General features: G+C 45.5%; 1 protein-coding gene across 2 annotated transcripts in view; it reads left to right on the plus strand.

Moving 5' to 3' along the window:
* The first annotated feature begins 11,939 nt into the window (after positions 1–11,939).
* LOC122926889 (coiled-coil domain-containing protein 50-like) overlaps positions 11,940–20,562 on the plus strand; it is a 95,475-nt gene continuing 86,852 nt past the window's right edge. Inside the window, exon 1 of one of the 2 annotated variants that reach the window (XM_044278406.1) lies at positions 11,940–12,081. The gene's annotated coding sequence lies outside the window, so the exon portion shown is untranslated. Of the gene's footprint in view, positions 12,082–12,140; positions 12,259–20,562 lie in introns of those variants that run through there. The other variant, XM_044278407.1, reaches the window with a different exon arrangement.

Here is a 20,562-nt window from a genome sequence, read left to right on the forward strand (position 1 = left end):
GGCTATGTGCTGCCATCATGCCGCTTGCAGTGCCACTATCAACTAGACTGAGTTGTGGGAGCGGAGAGCCGTCAGCCCACTGTGAACGCAGCACATTAAACATCCCATGTGCTATCTAATTTGCATCTATCATATTAATAGTAAACACTGCGGTAGGAACGGTCACGGTTTTGATACCGTGTCTAACTGCTAAGGTGAACCTAGCATTGGTAAGTAGGCCAGCCGGACTACTACTAACTAACTTGCAGTGGAGTGGAACGCTGAGTCTGCCCCCCATTAGGTGAAGTGCTGATAGTAAATGACCCCCAATGAGTTTATAGCTATTCTCATTCACCCGCTGCTGAAAAAAATCCGCAGAGGAAATTGACCTGTGGTGCTGATGTCAACTTTTGCTGCAGACGATCATTGTGGATTTCATCCTTTGCAATGTAAATAGTGAAATCTACATCAAATCATGAGCATTCCTGCAACGAGATACGCTACAAAAATGCGCCATTTGTGCAGGTTTTTTGCTGCACATTCCTAGCAGAAAGGGGGCCTTCACATGCTGCAGATTTCATTGCAGAACTTTCCGTGACTGAAAAACACCTCCATTTACCTGAACGGGGGTTGTAGAAAACCATTTGCTTGCTGCCACATTCCAGTGAATGGAACTGATTTGAAATATAGGTTGTGCATAAAGCATAGGTATTTATGTGGCTACTCCACTTATTCTGACCATTTTATAAATATTTGCTCAAAAGTGGAGTTTTCCTTTAAATTCTCCTACACTTTGATTTGTACATCTCACCCCAGCAGACCCCTTTCCAACTTGTATATAATAATGAGCACATTTCAGCAGGATCAACCCTATTAGGCCTCATGCACACGACCGTTGTTTTGGTCCGCATCCGAGCCGCAGTTTGGGCTGCTCGGATGCGGGCCCATTCACTTTAATGGGGCTGCAAAAGATGCGGACAGCACTCCGTGTGCTGTCCGCATCCGTTTCTCCGTTCCGTGGTCCGCAAAAAAAAAATATAACCTGTCCTATTTTTGTCTGCGCTTTGAGTACAAGAATAGGCAATTAAATTAAAAGCTGTCCGTGCCGTTCTGCAAATTGTGGAACGCACATGGACACCACCCGTGTTTCGTGGTCCGCAAAACACACAACGGTCGTGTGCATGAGGCCTTAAACTGAGCATAATGCCTGGTAGGGTTGATCCTGCCAATTAAAATTATACCTGTCTTGTGAAACCCGAATGCAGGGTTCCTGAGAATAAAGGGGCACATTTACTAAAGTGTCGCTGCCTATTTTCATGAGTAAAAAGCCTGTGTTATTTTTTTAAGTCTCATTTACCAACTGTTTTTGTGCCTATTGTGCCTATTTTGAGTTTTAAGACAAATTCAGAAGTTTTCTAAATTTTGTGCCTAATTTCCATCCTATTTATATAGTTGGGCCTTACTTTGTGCCAGATTTTGTCATAAAAACAGTCTAATTTCTACACCACCCCAGGGCTGGCATACTTTTCTGTCTTTGTTTTGAGTGGTGAGTTGCGCCACAGTTTTCCTACTTTCATGAAGATGTGTTCCAAAATTCAGCTCACTTGCACCACATTTTCATGCGCATACTATTTAGGGTGGGATCACACTAGCGTTAGGGATTCCGTTATGGCTTTCCGTTATAACATGGTTATAACGGAAAATAACGTAATCCATAAGACGGAAAGACGGATTTGTTCTTCTGCCCATAGACTTATATTATGCCAGTATGCAAAACGGAAGCCTTTAAAAAGGCATTCCGTTTGCTTTCCATCCTAATAGAAGTCTTTGGGAATCAAAACGGATCAATCTGGTTTCCATTATTCAAGACAGAAAAACAAGTCCTGTCGACAGGGCTTTGTTTTCCATCTTGCATAACGGGACCCAGACGGATCCGTTATACTTTCCCATAGACTTCTATTAGGACGGAAAGCAAACAGAATGCCTTTAACGCTGGATTCACACCTGAGCGTTTTACAGCACGTTCAAACGCGCTGTAAAACGCTCAACACATGAAAACCAATGCTTCCCTAGGGCCCTGGTTCACACTTGAGCGTTTTACAGCGCGTTTGAACGCGCTGAAAAACGCCCTACGCTCAAAAAAGTTCTTGAGCTTCTTTGGGGCGTCTTGTCGCGCGTTCCCGTACATAGACTTTCAGGAACGCGCGACAATGGGCGTTCGCTTGTCTCTGTATGCGCGATTGAAAACGCCGGTACAATCGCGCATACAGGTCCTTCTAAAAAAATTAGCATATTGTGATAAAGTTCATTATTTTCTGTAATGTACTGATAAACATTAGACTTTCATATATTTTAGATTCATTACACACCAACTGAAGTAGTTCAAGCCTTTTATTGTTTTAATATTGATGATTTTGGCATACAGCTCATGAAAACCCAAATTCCTATCTCAAAAAATTAGCATATCATGAAAAGGTTCTCTAAACGAGCTATTAACCTAATCATCTGAATCAACTAATTAACTCTAAACACATGCAAAAGATTCCTGAGGCTTTTAAAAACTCCCAGCCTGGTTCATTACTCAAAACCGCAATCATGGGTAAGACTGTCGACCTGACTGCTGTCCAGAAGGCCATCATTGACACCCTCAAGCAAGAGGGTAAGACACAGAAAGAAATTTCTGAACGAATAGGCTGTTCCCAAAGTGCTGTATCAAAAAAAAGGCACCTTAGTGGGAAGTCTGTGGGAAGGAAAAAGTGTGGCAGAAAACGCTACACAACGAGAAGAGGTGACCGGACCCTGAGGAAGATTGTGGAGAAGGACCGATTCCAGACCTTGGGGGACCTGCGGAAGCAGTGGACTGAGTCTGGAGTAGAAACATCCAGAGCCACCGTGTACAGGCGTGTGCAGGAAATGGGCTACAGGTGCCGCATTCCCCAGAAACAGCGGCAGAAGCGCCTGACCTGGGCTACAGAGAAGCAGCACTGGACTGTTGCATGTCATTCGGAAATCAAGGTGCCAGAGTCTGGAGGAAGACTGGGGAGAGGGAAATCCCAAAATGCCTGAAGTCCAGTGTCAAGTACCCACAGTCAGTGATGGTCTGGGGTGCCATGTCAGCTGCTGGTGTTGGTCCACTGTGTTTTATCAAGGGCAGGGTCAATGCAGCTAGCTATCAGGAGATTTTGGAGCACTTCATGCTTCCATCTGCTGAAAAGCTTTATGGAGATGAAGATTTCATTTTTCAGCACGACCTGGCACCTGCTCACAGTGCCAAAACCACTGGTAAATGGTTTACTGACCATGGTATTACTGTGCTCAATTGGCCTGCCAACTCTCCGGACCTGAACCCCATAGAGAATCTGTGGGATATTGGGAAGAGGAAGTTGAGAGACACAAGACCCAACACTCTGGATGAGCTTAAGGCCGCTATCGAAGCATCCTGGGCCTCCATAACACCTCAGCAGTGCCACAGGCTGATTGCCTCCATGCCACGCAGCATTGAAGCAGTCATTTCTGCAAAAAGATTCCCGACCAAGTATTGAGTGCAGAACTGAACATCATTATTTGAAGGTTGACTTTTTTTGTATTAAAAACACTTTTCTTTTATTGGTCGGATGAAATATGCTAATTTTTTGAGATAGGAAATTTGGGTTTTCATGAGCTGTATGCCAAAATCATCAATATTAAAACAATAAAAGGCTTGAACTACTTCAGTTGTGTGTAATGAATCTAAAATATATGAAAGTCTAATGTTTATCAGTACATTACAGAAAATAATGAACTTTATCACAATATGCTAATTTTTTTAGAAGGACCTGTACAGTGCGCTCCTTTCAGAACGCTCAGGTGTGAACCCAGGGTTAAAGGCTTCCGTTTTGCATTCTGTCTGGGGATTCTGTTATAACCATGTTACAACGGAAAGCCATAACGGAATCCCTAACGCTAGTGTGAACCCACCCTTACCCTGGGTTCACACCTGAGCGTTCTGAAAGGAGCGCACTGTATGCGCGATTGTACCGGCGTTTACAATCGCGCATACAGAGACAAGCGAACGCCCATTGTCGCGCGTTCCCGAAAGTCTATGTACGGGAACGCGCGACAAAACGCCACAAAGAAGCTCAAGAACTTTTTTGAGCGTAGGGCGTTTTACAGCGCGTTCAAATGCGCTGTAAAACGCTCAAGTGTGAACCAGGGCCATAGGGAAGCATTGGTTTTCATGTGTTGAGCGTTTTACAGCGCGTTTGAACGCGCTGTAAAACGCTCAGGTGTGAACCCAGCGTTAGACCAGTTTAGTGATTTGAACCTGTCCTACAAGAAAATGACCACTAGAGGTCAGACTTAATAAAAATAAAATTAAAAAAAGGTTTATGAAAGGATAAAGACGCAAATTGAAGACAGACTTTTCTTAGTAAATGTGCCCCAAAGACTTTTGATTCTTTATGCAAATGTGGCGTTTCAAAAGTCAGCTATATACAATCACGCACCTGTGTAGAGCAACCTCTATGCGCACAGGAGTGACTTGCTGAATTTGACTTTTTTTTTTTTTTTTTTGTCGCGAACATCGCAGTCAGTTTTCCCTTAAACCAAAAAAGAAAAACCTGATTTAGGGCTCATGCACACAAATGTATTTCACGTCCGCATCTAATCTGCATTGCACTGTGTGCTGTCCACATCCGTATGTCTGTTCCGTGGCGTCCACAAAAATATACAACATGTCCTATTCTTGTCCGCATTATGGACAAGGATAGGACTGTTCTATTATGGGCCCGACGTTCTGTTCCGCAAAATGCAGAACGCACACGGATCGCAAACAGGCAACAGTTGAGTGTATGAGCGGCTCGTTCAGCAAATGACGGATCCGCCAAACACGGATACCGGCAGTGTGCGTTCCACATTTTGCAGAATGGAACAGCGAGCCCTATGAAATAGCCATTGCCCCAAATCTGCATCAAACACCACGGAGCTCATTTATCAATGCTGTCTAACAGGAAAATCTTTCATTTCTTAAAGTGTTCTGAAAATCTGAAAGGCGACCTCTGATTGGTTGCTATGGGCATGTTTTGATAAATGAGGCCCCACATGTTTTACTTGCAGTTTTTGGTGTGGATTTGATGGGGGATATTTATCAAACTGGTGTGAAGGAAAACGGGCTCAGTTGCCCATAGCAACCAATCAGATTGCTATGGGCAGCTAAGCCAAATTTTTATTAGACCAGTTTTGATCAATCTCCCCCAATGTGTCTTGTTGCAGATCTAACCCTTTAAATGAAAAGGGAGAAACCCGCACAAAATAACTGCACGCAAAAAATTGACATGCTGTTCATTTCAAAATCTGTACGGCAGGACAATTTCCGCACAGACAAAAAAGTGTACGGGAGATTTGTTCATTTGCTCTATACTGAATACCAAGTTGGCATTGGACCATCTAGTACAGCTTGCGCTCACAAATGGTCAGACTGTGCAGTCTAAAGGGGTTGTCTCACTTCAGCAAATAACAGTTATCATGTAGACAAAGTTACCGCAATACAAGGCACTTACTAATGTACTGTGATTGGCCATATTGCCTCCTCTGTTGGCTTATTTCATTTTTCTATCGCGTTACACACTGCTCGGGGTTATGACCACCCTGCAATCCAACCGCTTGCACACTATAGGAAAAAGCCTCTCTGGTGGCCGGGATCATGGGAGTGCACATAGGCACACATGGCCAGCAGCTCCTGTCCCGGCCACCTCGTATCTGCACTGCAGCGTGCAGTGACCAGGATATGGGTAGATAATAGTCTGTATTTGTTCGTGACGCCAATTGAAGCGTGTGCAGGGTACTACCCCAGGGCCCTTCCTAGGTGTTATGACGCACGTCCCAGATTAGGAATGGCAGAGTGGTATAATGGCCTATTATGTCTCTATAGGGTGGTGATAATTGTGTCAACGGTGTCTCCTACCTGGATACGGCTGGACTCCTGGCTCCTGGCTCACTTGCAAGTGATAGTAGGAGTAATAGAGGAATTTTGCAGCAGAAATGATGTCCAGACCTTTAGATGCAGTTCAAACATTTCTTTACTGAAGATAACTTGTATCCAAGCAGTATACAGCTTTGGTCTCTGGTGCCAGCAGGTTTTGGCAATCATTGGCAGGAATAAATGCTTCTGCTTGATAGGTGGGGAGCTTGCAGGATAGGACGTCTGCTTTGGGGCTCTATAATTGTGGCAGGAATCAATCTTCTGCACTTTTCTGTACCTTCCGCTGTATGGGGACAGACTAGCTGAGGAGGAATTGCTTCTCCTAGGTCTCTGGACTTTACTCACAGATTATTTCTCAGGGGATGTTTTCTTCCTTGAACTCTGGAGGTTGTCTGTGGCTTTCTGCTTCTTTTCATCCAGCTGAGGCTGCAGGAGCTCAGCCTGGGATTATGATCAGGTCTCAGCCAAGACAAGATCCTTGCTGTCTTCCCTATTCTGGGGATCTCCTACACACACACCCTACCCCTAGCAGGGGGTGGGCTACACTGACTAACTTCCTTCTCCACCCATGCTGCAGGATGTGGGAACAGCCCACTTCTCTCACAGAGGGGGAGCTGAGCTGGAATAGAAACACTAAACTAGGACTAGTACCTTGCTAATGGAGTTGCTGCCACCTGCTGGCGAACCTGGAAAATTACAAGGAACAATTTTATTTAACATGGATTTGTGAAGACATAAATGACATCAGATGAGAATATATAGGCTCTTGGAAGATAGTAGCGGGGGTAGAGGCGTGTAGTAACACAACCCTGGGGTGTTACAGTTGTAACTAGATATGAGTGAATCGACATCAAGTCAATTTGATTAATGATTTGTTATAATACTGTACAGAGATCCTTCTCCGTACAGTATTAGAATGTATGGGCTTGGAAACCTTTGAACCAAACCAGAGTTCGGTTCCAAGGTTTTTTATAGTAATAATTAATTCCCGACAGGGGTGCACCTAGCCTTTCTGCTGCCTGAGGCAAAAACTAAAATGTGCCCCCCCCCATGCCAATTTCTTAACCTAACCCATTTGTGATAAAAAAAAAGTGCTCATTGCCCATGGCCCTTCCACTGCTTCCCTCTTGCCCCTACCTGGTGCTGCCTGAGGTGATCGCCTCACCTGGCCTCATTGGCGGTGCACCCCTGATTCCCGAAGTCATTATACAAAGTCTCGCGAGCCTTCGCGAAGAAATAACTTCGGCTCATCGGAGCCCATGCATTGTAATACTGTGCAGAGAAGGATCTCCGTACAGTATTAGAACACATTTTTAAGCAAATAGACTTCGGATGTACCATCTGAAGTCGATTCGCTCATCCCTAGTCGTAACCCCTGGATATAAGCAGTGTATGATGGGATGGAAAAAGGAATAAAACCAGGAAAGAAAGCAATACGGAGATTTACAATACATTAGTAAGTGACTTGTATCAACTTTATCTACATGATAAATGCCATTTGCTGAAGTGAGACAACTGAATTGTGTGTGGGAAATCCATGGCATTTACAGAAGGAAAGAAGCGGATGAGATTTTAAAATGTCTCATCCACACACCTTGGAAATCTTCCAGACCAATATCTCCACATAATGACATATGGTATGGATTTTAAATCCACAAAATGTCAATTTACATTGCAGGTTTCAGCCACGGATTTTATCCTTTGCAATGCAGAGAGTGAAATCTGTAACAAACCTGCAGCAAAATCTGTGTCATTTGGTGGGAATAGCCCCTAACACCAGGTACCAAGATTGTGAAAATTCATAGTGGCGTGCAGCTTCTGACCAGCAGGTGGCGCTCAAATGTCTTTCTTTGACATGTCATCTTTGGCTTGAGTCTAGAACACCTTATAGGATATTCAATTAGGACGACGTTCCTCTCCGTCTGGGTTGTCACAGCAATGATCACAACCACAGAATATTTAATACGACTGAGATGACTTCTATAAGCTGCAGTGTTGTACCGTTACCATTACAGAACAGGAAGCCAGATTTTCGTTCCACGAAATATTAGATCCTTGAGAAACGTATAGCTTTTGCGTGCGGTGAGATTCTCGGATCAAGCGCACGGGTCCGTTAAAAAAATCTGACGTGTTTATAGCCCCATAGACTTGTATAGGTGAATGTGCTATACATTTTTATAAATTGAGTATTTTTGGGGGGGAATATTGTTTTTACACCCATGAGGTGCGTTTTTTTGATCAATGGCGTTTTTTTTGTGATGTTTTACCCTCATTGCCTGGAATTTTTCTCCCATAGCCATCCATAGTTTTTTGGTTTTTTTTGCATGTGCAATGTGTGTCAGTGTTTTTTAGGGTACTTTCACACTTGCATTAGAAGAATCTGGCAGGCAGTTCTGCTGCCGAAACTGCCTACCGGATCCGGTAATCCGTGTGCAAACGGATACCATTTGTTTCCGGATCCAAATGCGGATCCGTTTGACAAATGCATTGAAATACCGGACCCGTCTCTCCGGTGTCATCCGGAAAAACTGATCTGGTATTTATTTTTAAAGGTCTGCGAACACTTGGTACTGGATCCGGCATTAATACATTTCAATGGAAGTGTTCCGGAATTATGGCCGGAGAAAATACCGCAGCATGCTGCAGTATTTTCTCCGGCAAAATACCGTAAAAGTGACTGAACTGAAGACATCCTGATGCATCCTGAACGGATTGCTCTCCATTCAGAATGCATTAGGACAAAACTGAAGCGTTTTTTTTCCGGTATTGAGACCCTAGGAGGGAACTCAATACCGGAAAACTTTAACGCTAGTGTGAAAGTACCCTTAGATGGCGTGTTTTGTACCAATGTATTTTTCCCGTACAGCTCTACAGAGGAAGTGACAGCACAGGGCGCTACATGCTTTTAATGTATATACTTTCCTCTATATAAATACTAGGCATGCAAAAAACAACAAAAAAACTCCAGGTGCTAAAATGCACTATATAGGCAAAAGCACTACAAAAAACACTAAAATGGGCATTTTATTTACTTGCCCTGAAAAACGCAGGCCATTTTTGGCAGATTTGTATTTTGGTGTTGGTTTTAAAGTAGTTTTTACAAGTGTTTTAAAAGAGTTTTTGACTTCTATGGAATCCACAATCACATCTGCTACTGAAATCAGCTACTGAAAAAACCCTCTACCGTTTTAATTTTACACTGTTCGCACAAGGTCGAGTTTTTGACATTGAAGTCAATTGAGTTTTGAATGTGGATTCAGCAGCAGAATATGGAAGTTTTCTGCTGCTAAATCCAGTGTTGCACTGGGGGTTTACGGCCCACCAGAGGAACTGATTCTGGGGACCCACCCTATAGTTACATGGGAATATAAGGGGATGTCCACGTCGGACATAAACGACCCGCTCGGCTATTTTCGGCAACCCCATAGAAATGAATGGAGGGCTGCTGCATATGCGCAGTGCGCCCTCCATTAATTTTCCCGCCCCGTTCTCGTTGTAGGTGTGGATCCCAGAGGTGGGACCCGCAGCTATCAGACAATGGGGGCATATCCTAGCGATATGTCGCTATTGTATGTGATGGCAAAACCCCTTACCCTGCTTTCACACCTGAGCGTTTCTCAAACGCGCGTTTTACGCGCGTTTTTGTCACGCGTTTTTATGCGCGTTTTTTGTAATAGTAAACGCGCGTTTGACGCGCGTTTGTGTGATTGACTGCAGTGTCCTATGGCCACAAACGCGCGTCAAAACGCCCCAAAGAAGCTCAAGTACTTGATTATGCGTCGGGCGTTTTACAGCGCGATCGTACACGCTGTAAAACGCCCAGGTGAGAACCATTCCCATAGGGAAGCATTGGTTTTCATGTGTTGAGCGTTTTACAGCGCGTTTGAACGCGCTGTAAAACGCTCAGGTGTGAACTTAGGGTTAAGGTTTCTCTAATAGCAGACTCTGAATTTTTACTCTGTTCCGTCAGGCAGCTCACCTGATGGCTCCTGATCTATGACCTCTTACACACTCATTATATCCCAATTTTTATCTTACTGATAAGGGCTCATGCACACAAGCATAATGGCTCAGTGCCCGTATTGCGGACCGCAAACACTTTTTTTTATTTTTTTTTATCTCAGCATGCTTTGGGTGTTTCCAGACATTTTCCCCATAGACTTCTCTAGACTATTCTTGTCCGTTTTGCGGACAAGAATAGGCAGTTATATCAATGGCTGTCCGTGCGGACGCCATCCGTGTTTTGCGGATCTGCAATTTGCGGACCGCAAAACACACAACAGTCGTGTGCATGAGGCCTAACTGGTGGATCCTAAGGCCACCTGCTACATGTTATGGAATACGTGAGTTTTTCCGCGTGGATTGCCATTCGAAAAAACCGCGGCGTATTACAGTACCAGCAACCGTGTATGAGAATACACAAATTTCATGTCCACTTTGCAGATTTTTTCTGTGAGAAAATTGACCTGCAGTGTTGATTTCCAAATCTGCAACGTGCTAATTTTGTGCGGTTTTAGCTGCCGATTTCACCCTTTTCCACACGAAAAGCATTCTTAGAAATTGGGGATTTTGGTTCAGATATGGTACAGAAACGCACAGCAATCCGCACGGAAATTTGTACAGATCTATTGTGCGTTCACCCGCACTTGTGTGCAGACGGCCTAAGCGAGCTATAAGGGGGATGTTACATGATGACTAGTGTTGAGCGAACTTGTGTTTTAAGTTCGGCGTCTAAAGTTCGGGTTCGGGTTATCGAAGAATCGCGTTATGGATTCTAAATTCCGTTATGGTCCATAAAATCCATAACGCGATTCTTCGATAACCCGAACCCGAACTTTAGACGCCGAACTTAAAACACAAGTTCGCTCAACACTAATGATGACCTGTTAGAGAGAGAACAAGGGGCCCTTTTACGGTTCTGGCACAGGGGCCCGCTGCTGCATCCGATCGCCCTTGCTAATGCAAACCTCCCAACATTTTGGACGGTCAAAGAGGGACACTTATGGTTCACTGTGTGAAGGATCCATTTTTCCTGCATATTTATACACTTCAATCATTTTCTTTTTACACAATAGCACAAAAATTATCTGAATATAGAAATCTCTAAAATCCTAATTACATCAAATAATATACAAAATATATACAAAATATACAAAGCGGGCTCTAATATACAGAGAGGACCAGACAAAATATTGTAAATGCAATAATGCAAATCTATACAGCATTTAAAGGGGTTTTCCGGCCTTTTTCCTATCCTCCGTATAGGTCATCAATATCAGATCTGCGGCGGTCTGACACCCAGCACCCTGCCGATCAGCTGTTTGAGGAGACGGCGCGCGCTGCTGCTGTCCCATAGACATACAGCGGGGAGTAGGAAGAGAGAAGGGAGACGGCAGGTGAACACTGCGCTCGCCGTCTCCTCCTGCAGCCGGGTGTCGGACTCCCACCGATCTGATACTGATGACCTATCCTGAGAATAGGTAATCAATATTAAAAGCCCGGACAATCCCTTTAAGGAGCAAAGGGGGACAGAGGGACTTGGGTCAAAAATAGGGACTGTCCCTCCAAAAGAGGGACACTTGGGAGGCCTCATGATAAAGTCAACCTATGGTGCAAAGGGGCAGATGTATCAAAACTGGTGCAAATTGGAGCGTGTGCCCACAGCAGCCAATTAGATTCCATCTTTAATTAAATAAAAACTTTGTAAAATGAGAGATGCAATCTGATTGGCTGTTTCGGACTCTGCCTCCACTTTTTCCCCTCAGGTCAGATGTTCTGATCCAGTTGCAGGCCTTGTGCCATCCTCACACACTGTAACCTATGCAGAAAGCATTTCATAACAATTGGACATTTGGGAGACATTTGCATTCATCTGTGGCACTGCTGAGACCTCCAGGAATGGACCTATGTGCCATTGATGGCAGGTCCTGTGAGGTGGAGCTGACACCTTCACTGGAGATACAGAGCCCTCTGGATACTGAGCTGTAGGAGAGTGGGAAGATTGTCCCCCCGCGGCCTCCGTCTCTCCAGCTTGTTACATTGTTGCAGATACAGCTGTGTGGGAGAAGGAGGGAGGAGAGAAGAGCTGTCCGCCCAGCAGCACACAGGCAGCAGCCGGCCGGGGGAGCCCCGCATCTGTGCAGGTACAGGGGGGCGCTGCACCATTGTCCGGGGGGCTCACCGCAATCCTGCAGCCTGGAAATGCGGCAGCTGCAGGCTGGCACGGAAAGGGTTATCAGTGGATGTCTGTAGACCTGCACTGAGGGAGCCTGGTGCTGACAGGGTTAACCATTGACCTCTCATCACTGGCAATCAGGCAGGTCTGTGTGATGTGGCAGCAATGGTTATCTATCTATCTATCTATCTATCTATCCATCCTCTATCTTCTATCATCTATCTCTGTCTTCATTTTTGCAAACAAAGGGTACTGCACCCTGGCACTGAAAAGGTTAATAATTCTGAGTATCATTGTTTGCAGACAATATCTCTCTCTCTATCCCTCCATTCATTCATTTATCTATTATCTATCTATCTAATCAGAATTTCTAATTGCAGAGTCTTCCAAACTCCTGTGCAGAATGAGGGGGGTTGTAATACAGAATGAGGGGGGTTGTAATTATCCACCTTTCTCCTTTTGTGTCCCCGTCCATAGATATTTGCTGTTTATATTTTATATGTTTGTCCCGTCCCCTGGACGATATACTAATATTATTATGGGTCTTGTCCTAAAATGTCTGTGTTCATATCTAGTCCCCCCCCCCCCCGGTGCGTTGTCTGGTTCTGAAAGGGTTAATCGTGTATCCACAGGACGGGCATCTACATGGGTGGTTAACCCTTTCAGAACAAGAGTTGTCAAGCCTTTCCGGCCCAAGGTTTGCGTGGTTCAGTACAGGAGTTGGATAACCCGCTCGCGTTGTAAGTGGTGCAGCCTTAGCCTTCCATCACTTGTAAGGCCTCAATCACATGACCGTATCCGTTTTTACTGACCGCAAAACACGGATACCGCCCGGGTGCGGTCCGCATTTTGCAGATGGGAACGCCCTGCTCCCTGATAGAAATGCCTATTCTCGTCCACAAATGCATATTTTTTTTGGCGGGCGATTGGAAGCGCAGATGCGGAGAGCACACCCATCTTTTGCTGCTTCATTGTAATGAATGTGTTCTCATCCGATCTTCAAAATTGCGGAACAGATGCAGACAGAAAAAATACGGTCCTGTGAATGGGCCTTAAATCGGTTCTATCTATCTGGTCATAATGCCATTTTGATATTGTATACAGCTCCTGTGCAGACCTATGTATTTCCATGGTTCTAGACTACAAACGTGTTCAGCCAGAATAGAACGCCTAAAAATGTAGATATTTATCGGTATACACAAAAAAAAGCTACAAACTCACCCTGTTGTGTAGTCATAGGCCAGTCTCAGACGAGCGTGTTCCCTGCGTGACGCATTCTGCGCGTGGGAGCGTGAATTCCTGTAGTGAACTCCTTTGACCAGATGCTGTGTGTCTCTGCCCGACCTCAACTGTAAAGATTTGTACTGATGGCATTATGAGAGTACAAATCATTACACTTGAGGTCATGCAGAGACACACAGCATTAGAAATCCTTCTAGTGCCCTGCGGTCCGGTCTAAGGCTGGGTTCACACCTGAGCGTTTTACAGCGCGTTCCTACGCGCTGTAAAACGCACAACAGGCAAGAACCAATGCTTCCCTATGGGAATGGTTCTCACCTGGGCGTTTTACAGCGCGTACGATCGCGCTGTAAAACGCCCGACGCTCAAACAAGTGCTTGAGCTTTTTTTTGGGCGTTTGTCGCGCGTTCCTGCACATAGATATTCGGGAACGCGCGACAATGTGTGCACGCCTGTCTCTGTATGCGCGATTGTAAACGCCCGTACTATCGCGCATACAGAGCGCTCGTTTCAGAACGCTCAGGTCTGAACCCATACTAAGGCCTCTTTCACACGAGCGTGACGGATTGGCTCAGGGTGCGTCCAGGGAAACTCGCACGATTTTGCAAGCAGGTTCGGTCAGTTTTGTCTGCAATTGCGTGCAGTTGTTCAGTTTTTTTTCTGCGCGGGTGCAATGCGTTTTTCACGTGTGTGATAAAAAACTGAAGGTTTGCAAACAACATCTCTTAGGCCTCGTTCACACTTCAGTGTTTGGTCAGTGATTTCCATCAGTGATTTGTGAGCCAAAACCAGGTGCAGCTCTAAACATAGAACAGGAGCAGATCTTTCCCTTCTACCTAATGTCTATGGAGGCTCCACTTCTGGTTTTGGCTCACAAATCACTGATGGAAATCACTGACCAAACACTGAAGTGTGAACTAGGCCTTAGGGTACTTTCACACCAGCGTTAAAGTTTTCCGGTATTGAGTTCCGTCACAGAAGCTCAATACCGGAAAAAAAAACGCTTCAGTTTTAACCGAATGCATTCTGAATGGAGAGCATTCCATTCAGGATGCATCAGGATGTCTTCAGTTCAGTCACTCTAACCCTAAGTTCACACCTGAGCGTTTTACAGCGCGTTCAAACGCGCTGTAAAACGCTCAACACATGAAAACCAATGCTTCCCTATGGGAATGGTTCTCACCTGGGCGTTTTACAGCGCGTACGATCGCGCTGTAAAACGCCCGACGCATAATCAAGTACTTGAGCTTCTTTGGGGCGTTTTGACGCGCGTTTGTGGCCATAGGACACTGCAGTCAATCACACAAACGCGCGTCAAACGCGCGTTTACTATTACAAAAAACGCGCATAAAAATGCGCGACAAAAACTCGTGTAAAACGCGCGTTTGAGAAACGCTCAGGTGTGAAAGCAGGGTTATGGTATTTTCTCCGGCCAAAATTCCGGAACACTTGCCAGGATGCCGGATCCGGCATTAATTTCCATTGAAATGTATTAATGCCGGATCCGGTACCAAGTGTTCCGGAAAACCGGATCCGGTTTCCCGCTATACACATGCGCAGACCTTTAAAAATGTGAAAAAAAATAAACACCGGGTCCGTTTTTCCGGATGACACCGGAGAGACGGATCCGGTGTTTCAAATGCATTTGTCAACTGGATCCAGAAACAAATGCTATCCGTTTGCATACGGATTTCCGGATCCGGCAGGCAGTTTCGGCAACGAAACTGCATGCCGGAATCCAACAACGGAAGTGTGAAAGTAGCTTTAGCAACCATCAGTGAAAAGCGCATTGCATCCGCACTTGCTTCTGGACGAAATGCGTTTTTCACTGAAGCCCCATTCACTTCTATGGGGCCAGGGCTGAGTGAAAAAATGCAGAATATAGAACACGCAGAAGTGATGCATGAAAAAAAAAACGCTCCTGTACACAGACCCATTGAAATGAATGGGTCCGGATTCAGTGCGGGTGCTATGCGTTCACGTCACGCATTGCACCCGCGCGGAAAACTCGCTCGTGTGAAAGGGGCCTAAGGAGCAGAGTCCGCTGTGGTGTGTTGAACATGCTCCCCTGAAACCTGCAATAGAGTAATCCCTTCCATCTGACAAAATAAGAGGGGCAGCGAGTAGCACTGCAGGATCAGACTACTTATAGGGGTTGTTTGTAGTCTGTTACCATGGAAATATATCAGACAACGGTACACTTCTATCTATGTGTGTGTTTTCCTCTCCATCTCCTCTCATGGAGCTGTGTTCATACAATCTAGCCAGTTGAACCCCATGTACACCCTGCAGATCAGGTTACAGTCTTTTCTCTAATCATAAAAGGGACTTTTTCCACATATCACTCAGTACAGTTCATCAACTTCTGCAGCCGTCACTAAACCCCCCCCCCCATCCTGGAAATGAATCGTAAGCTCTCAGGCAGAATTAGAAAACAATAGCTGTCATGTTCTGGTCCAGAAAGTGTCGGAATTTCCCAACTTTTGGACCTGACAAGTGACCTGCCTTTTAATTCTGTCCTGGTCGCTGGCAGTGTGTCATCCGAATTCATTTGCAGATATCAATATTTAACTTGTTGCTGGTTTCATTCTTTTTTTCCTAAGAGGAAACCATTGTAGTAAATAATGAATTGTCTTTGTGTCCATTACATCATGATCTGCTACAGAACCTGCACAGTGTGTCAGTGACTAAAAACACAGAGTAATCCCCCTTTGTAATGAAGGCAGCACGCCCGGGTTACATAACATAATGTTATATCTCAATTAAAATGGTCACTAGGGTCTCTAGAATTTTCGGAAAGGTGGTGTAAATTTACACTTAGGTCGCCATTAGTGTCTGTCTGGGCCACTGTTAGGGCTCATGCACCCGGCCGTTGCCCTGCCGTGCCCGTATTGCGCCCTGAAAACAGCGGGTCCACAGTATACGGGCATCGCCATGTGCACACTGTATCATGGATGCGGACCCATTCACCGGGAGATACGATGCAGTGCAGAACAAAGGCATGGATCGGAAGCTCACGGAAGCACTACAAAGTGCTTCCGTGTGTTTTCTCAACGTGCCTTCGCACCACTAAAAAGTGCCGCATGCAAGTACTGCTTGCTCATTTAAGTGAATGGGTCCTGCGGCCGCAAAAACCAGGGAGGGACGCATGTCACTGAGTAACACTTAAAGGGAACCTGTCACCAGGATTTTGTGTATAGAGCTGAGGACATGGGTTGCTAGATGGCCGCTAGCACATCCACAATATCCAGTCCCCATAGCTCTGTGTGCTTTTATTGTAAAAAAAAACGATTTGATACGTATGCAAATTAACCTGAGATGAGTCCTGTCCCTGACTCTTCTCAGGTTAATTAGCATATGTATCAAATCTGTTTTTTTTACACAATAAAAGCACACAGAGCTATGGGGACTAGATATTGTGGATGTGCTAGCGGACATCTACCAACCCATGTCCTCAGCTCTATACCCAAAATCCCGGTGACAGGTTCCCTTTAGGCCTCATGCACACGACCGTTGTGTGCATCCGTGGCCGTTGTGCCGTTTTCCGTTTTTTTTTTCGCGGACCCATTGACTTTCAATGGGTCCGTGGAAAAATCGGAAAATGCACCGTTTGGCAGCCGCATCCGTTTTTCCTGGCCGTGAAAAAAATATGACCTGTCCTATTTTTTTCACGGCCAACGGTTCACGGACCCATTCAAGTCAATGGGTCCGTGAAAAAACACGGATGCACACAAGATTGTCATCCGTGTCCGTGATCCGTGTCCGTTTTTCCTATCATTTCAATGGCAAACTTGACTTAGATTTTTTTTTTATTTTTCATGTCCGTGGATCCTTCAAAAATCAAGGATGACCCACGGACGAAAAAACGGTCACGGATCACGGACCTACGGACCATGTTTTTGCGGACCTTAAAAAAAACCGGTCGTGTGCATGAGGCCTTAAGGGTGTATTACATCTGCCGATTTTTCACACAGTAACGCTGGTTAGCGATCATCTGGCAGTGTTAAGGCCCCTTGCAGACAAGCGTGTCCGGATTAGGTCCGGATGCGTTGCGAATGCATTCAGTGAAAAATGCCCGATTTCGCAGGCAAAGTCATTCAGTTTTGCCTGCGATCACGTTCAGTTGTTCAGTTTTTATCGTGCAGGTGCAATGCGTTTTGCACGCGTGCTAAAAAACGGAATGTATACAAACAACATCTCTTAGCAACCATCCATAAAAAACGCATCACATCCTCACTTGATTGCAGATGCAATGCGATTTTCACGCAGCTACATTCACTTCTACGGGGCCAGCGTTGTGTTAAAATCGCAGAATAAAGAACATGCTGCGATTTTCACACAACGCACAAGTGATGCGTGAAAACCAACACTTTAATGTACACAGCCCTATTGAAATGAATGGCTCCGGATTCCGTGCGGGCGCAATGCGTTTGTATCACGCATTGCACCTGCGCGGAATACTCGCTCGTGTGAAAGGTGCCTAATACTGCCGCCAATTGCCCCATGAACGAGCAAATGATTTCATCGGGCAATCCAAATCTTTTGACATTTAAAAAAAAAAAAATCATTGTTTGCTGGCGGCAGATCGTGGTGTCTAATCACTCTCTGCTGCCGGCAAACGATGATTCAGCATAGGGAACAGCAATGGTATAACCACTGCTCCTGCCTATACTGAGGAGGAGATTGCTGCATGTAATAGCAGTGGTCTCCTCCGCTAGCGAGCAGGCGATTCCTGGTAGGGAACACTTCTTTCCCAACAATCGCCTGTTAAATCGGACTGTCTAATACACCCTTTAGGCCTCTTTCGCACGGACGATACGGATTAGGTCCGGATGCGTTCAGGGTGTGTTCAGTGAAACTCGCACTATTTTGAAAGCAAGTTCAGTCAGTTTTATCTGCAATTGCGCGCAGTTGTTCATTTTATTTTTTTCCGCACGGGTGCAATGCGTTTTGATGCGTTTTTCACTGAAGCTCCATTCACTTCTATTGGGCCGGGGCTGCGCAGAATATAGAACGTGCTGCGTTGTTCACCCAACGCAGAACTGATGCATGAAAAAAATGTTTTTTCACAGACTCATTGTACACAGACCCATTGAAATGACTGGGTCAGGATTCAGTGCGGGTGCTATGCGTTCACAAAACGCACCGCACCCGTGCGGAAAACTCATTTGTGATAGAGGCCTTAGGCCCCTTTCACACGGGCGAGAATTTCATGCGGGTGCAATGCATGGGGTGAACGCATTGCACCCGCACTGAATCCGGACCCATTCACTTCAATGGCGCTGTTCAGATGAGCGTTGATTTTCACGCATCACTTGTACGTTGCGTAAAAATCGCAGCATGTTCTATATTCTGCGTTTTTCACACAACGTAGGCCCCATTGAAAAGAATGGGGATGCGTGAAAATCGCAAGCATCCGCAAGCAAGAGCGGATACAGTGCGATTTTCACGAACGGTTGCTAGGAGATGATCGGGATGAGCAACCCCATTTTAAAGTCAATTTACTGTATTATTTTCCCTTATAACCATGTTAGTAAATAATAGCATTCTTAATGCAGAATGCTTACTAAAATGTGGCATGAGGGGTTAAAAATAATAATAAAATAATTCACCTCATCCGCTTGTTTGCGCAGCCGGCATCGTCTTCTTTCAGGACCTGCCAAAGGACCTTTGATGACGTCATTGCGCTCACCACGTGGTGAGTGCTGTGACATCAGCGCAGGTCCTGCTGAATGAAGATAGAAAATTCAAAGGTCCTTTTGCAGGTCCTGAAAGAAGAAGAAAGATGATGATGCCGGCTGCGCGAACAAGCGGATGAGGTGAGTTAATTTTAATTCTAATTTTTTAAACCCTCAAGCCACATTTTAGTAAGCATTCTGTATTAAGAATTCTATTATTTTCCCTTTATAACCATGTTATAAGGGAACATAATAAAATGAATAGAACACCTAACCCAAACCCGAACTTCTGTGAAGAAGTCCGGGTTCGGGTCCCACAAAAAACGCATTGCACTCGCGCGGAAAAAACTGAGCAACGTAATGCAATCGCATTCAAAACTGACTGAAATTGCTTACGCGCTCTCATGATTTTCCCTAATCGCAGACGCAACGCATCCGGACCTAATCTGGACACGCTCGTCTGCAAGGGGCCTTAAGGCCACACGACGGCGTGATCACTCCTCTCAGGACAGTCAGCCTTCTTCGGGAACTCCATCAAACTCCTTCAACATTTTTAAATGTCTCTTTCTCAAAAGTCTGATTTGCGCCAGCTGACAACTTTAGCTCTTTGTTGGCCAAACTATTTTGTGCCAGGATTGATGTAAAAATAAAAATCGGACATCACATATTACATGCCAGTCTCTTTCTAACAAAGCTAGAACCAGCCCTGTACCTCACATGGATCCAGAGATCTCCCCATTCATTGCTCTGCTAGATTCTCTTCAGTCTGGCAGCTCAGTATATGCTTCTGCTGCAGCTATCTCCCTGTCACAGCTCACGCGGTGTATCTTTTCTCCTACGACAGCTCGGGATGTGTCCTTTTTACTGCAGCTTATTCCCTACCAGAGCTCAAGAGGTGTGTCCCTTCTCCTGCAGCAGTTTTATTCCCTCATCACCGCTCGGGGGGGTGTCCTTTCTGCTGCAGCTGTTTTATTCCCTCATCACCGCTTACGCTGGGTTCACACCTGAGCGTTCGCGATGGAGCGCTCTGTATGCGCGCTTGTACGGGCATTTTTAATCACGCATACAGAGACAAGCTGCCCCAAAGAAGCTCATGTACTTCTTGGGGCGTCGGGCGTTTTACAGCGCGATCGTACGCGCTGTAAAACGCCCAGGTGAGAACCATGCCGATAGGGAAGCATTGGTTTCTCCTTGTTGAGCGTTTTTACAGCGCGTAGGAACGCGCTGTAAAACGCTCAGGTGTGAACCCAGCCTTAGGGTGTGTGTCCTTTCTGCTGCAGCAGTTTTATTCCCTCATCACCGCTCAGGGTGTGTGTCCTTTCTGCTGCAGCAGTTTTATTTCCTCATCACCGCTCAGGGGGGGTGTCCTTTCTGCTGCAGAAGTTTTATTCCCCTTATCACCGCTCAGGGTGTGTGTCCTTTCTGCTGCAGCAGTTTTATTCCCTCATCACCGCTCAGGGGGGGTGTCCTTTCTGCTGCAGCTCACTCCTTGTGACTGCTTCCAACCACAGATATGGCTGGTGGCAGTTGAA

This window comes from Bufo gargarizans, chromosome 2 (assembly GCF_014858855.1).
Source record: "Bufo gargarizans isolate SCDJY-AF-19 chromosome 2, ASM1485885v1, whole genome shotgun sequence".
Classification (NCBI taxonomy): domain Eukaryota; kingdom Metazoa; phylum Chordata; class Amphibia; order Anura; family Bufonidae; genus Bufo; species Bufo gargarizans.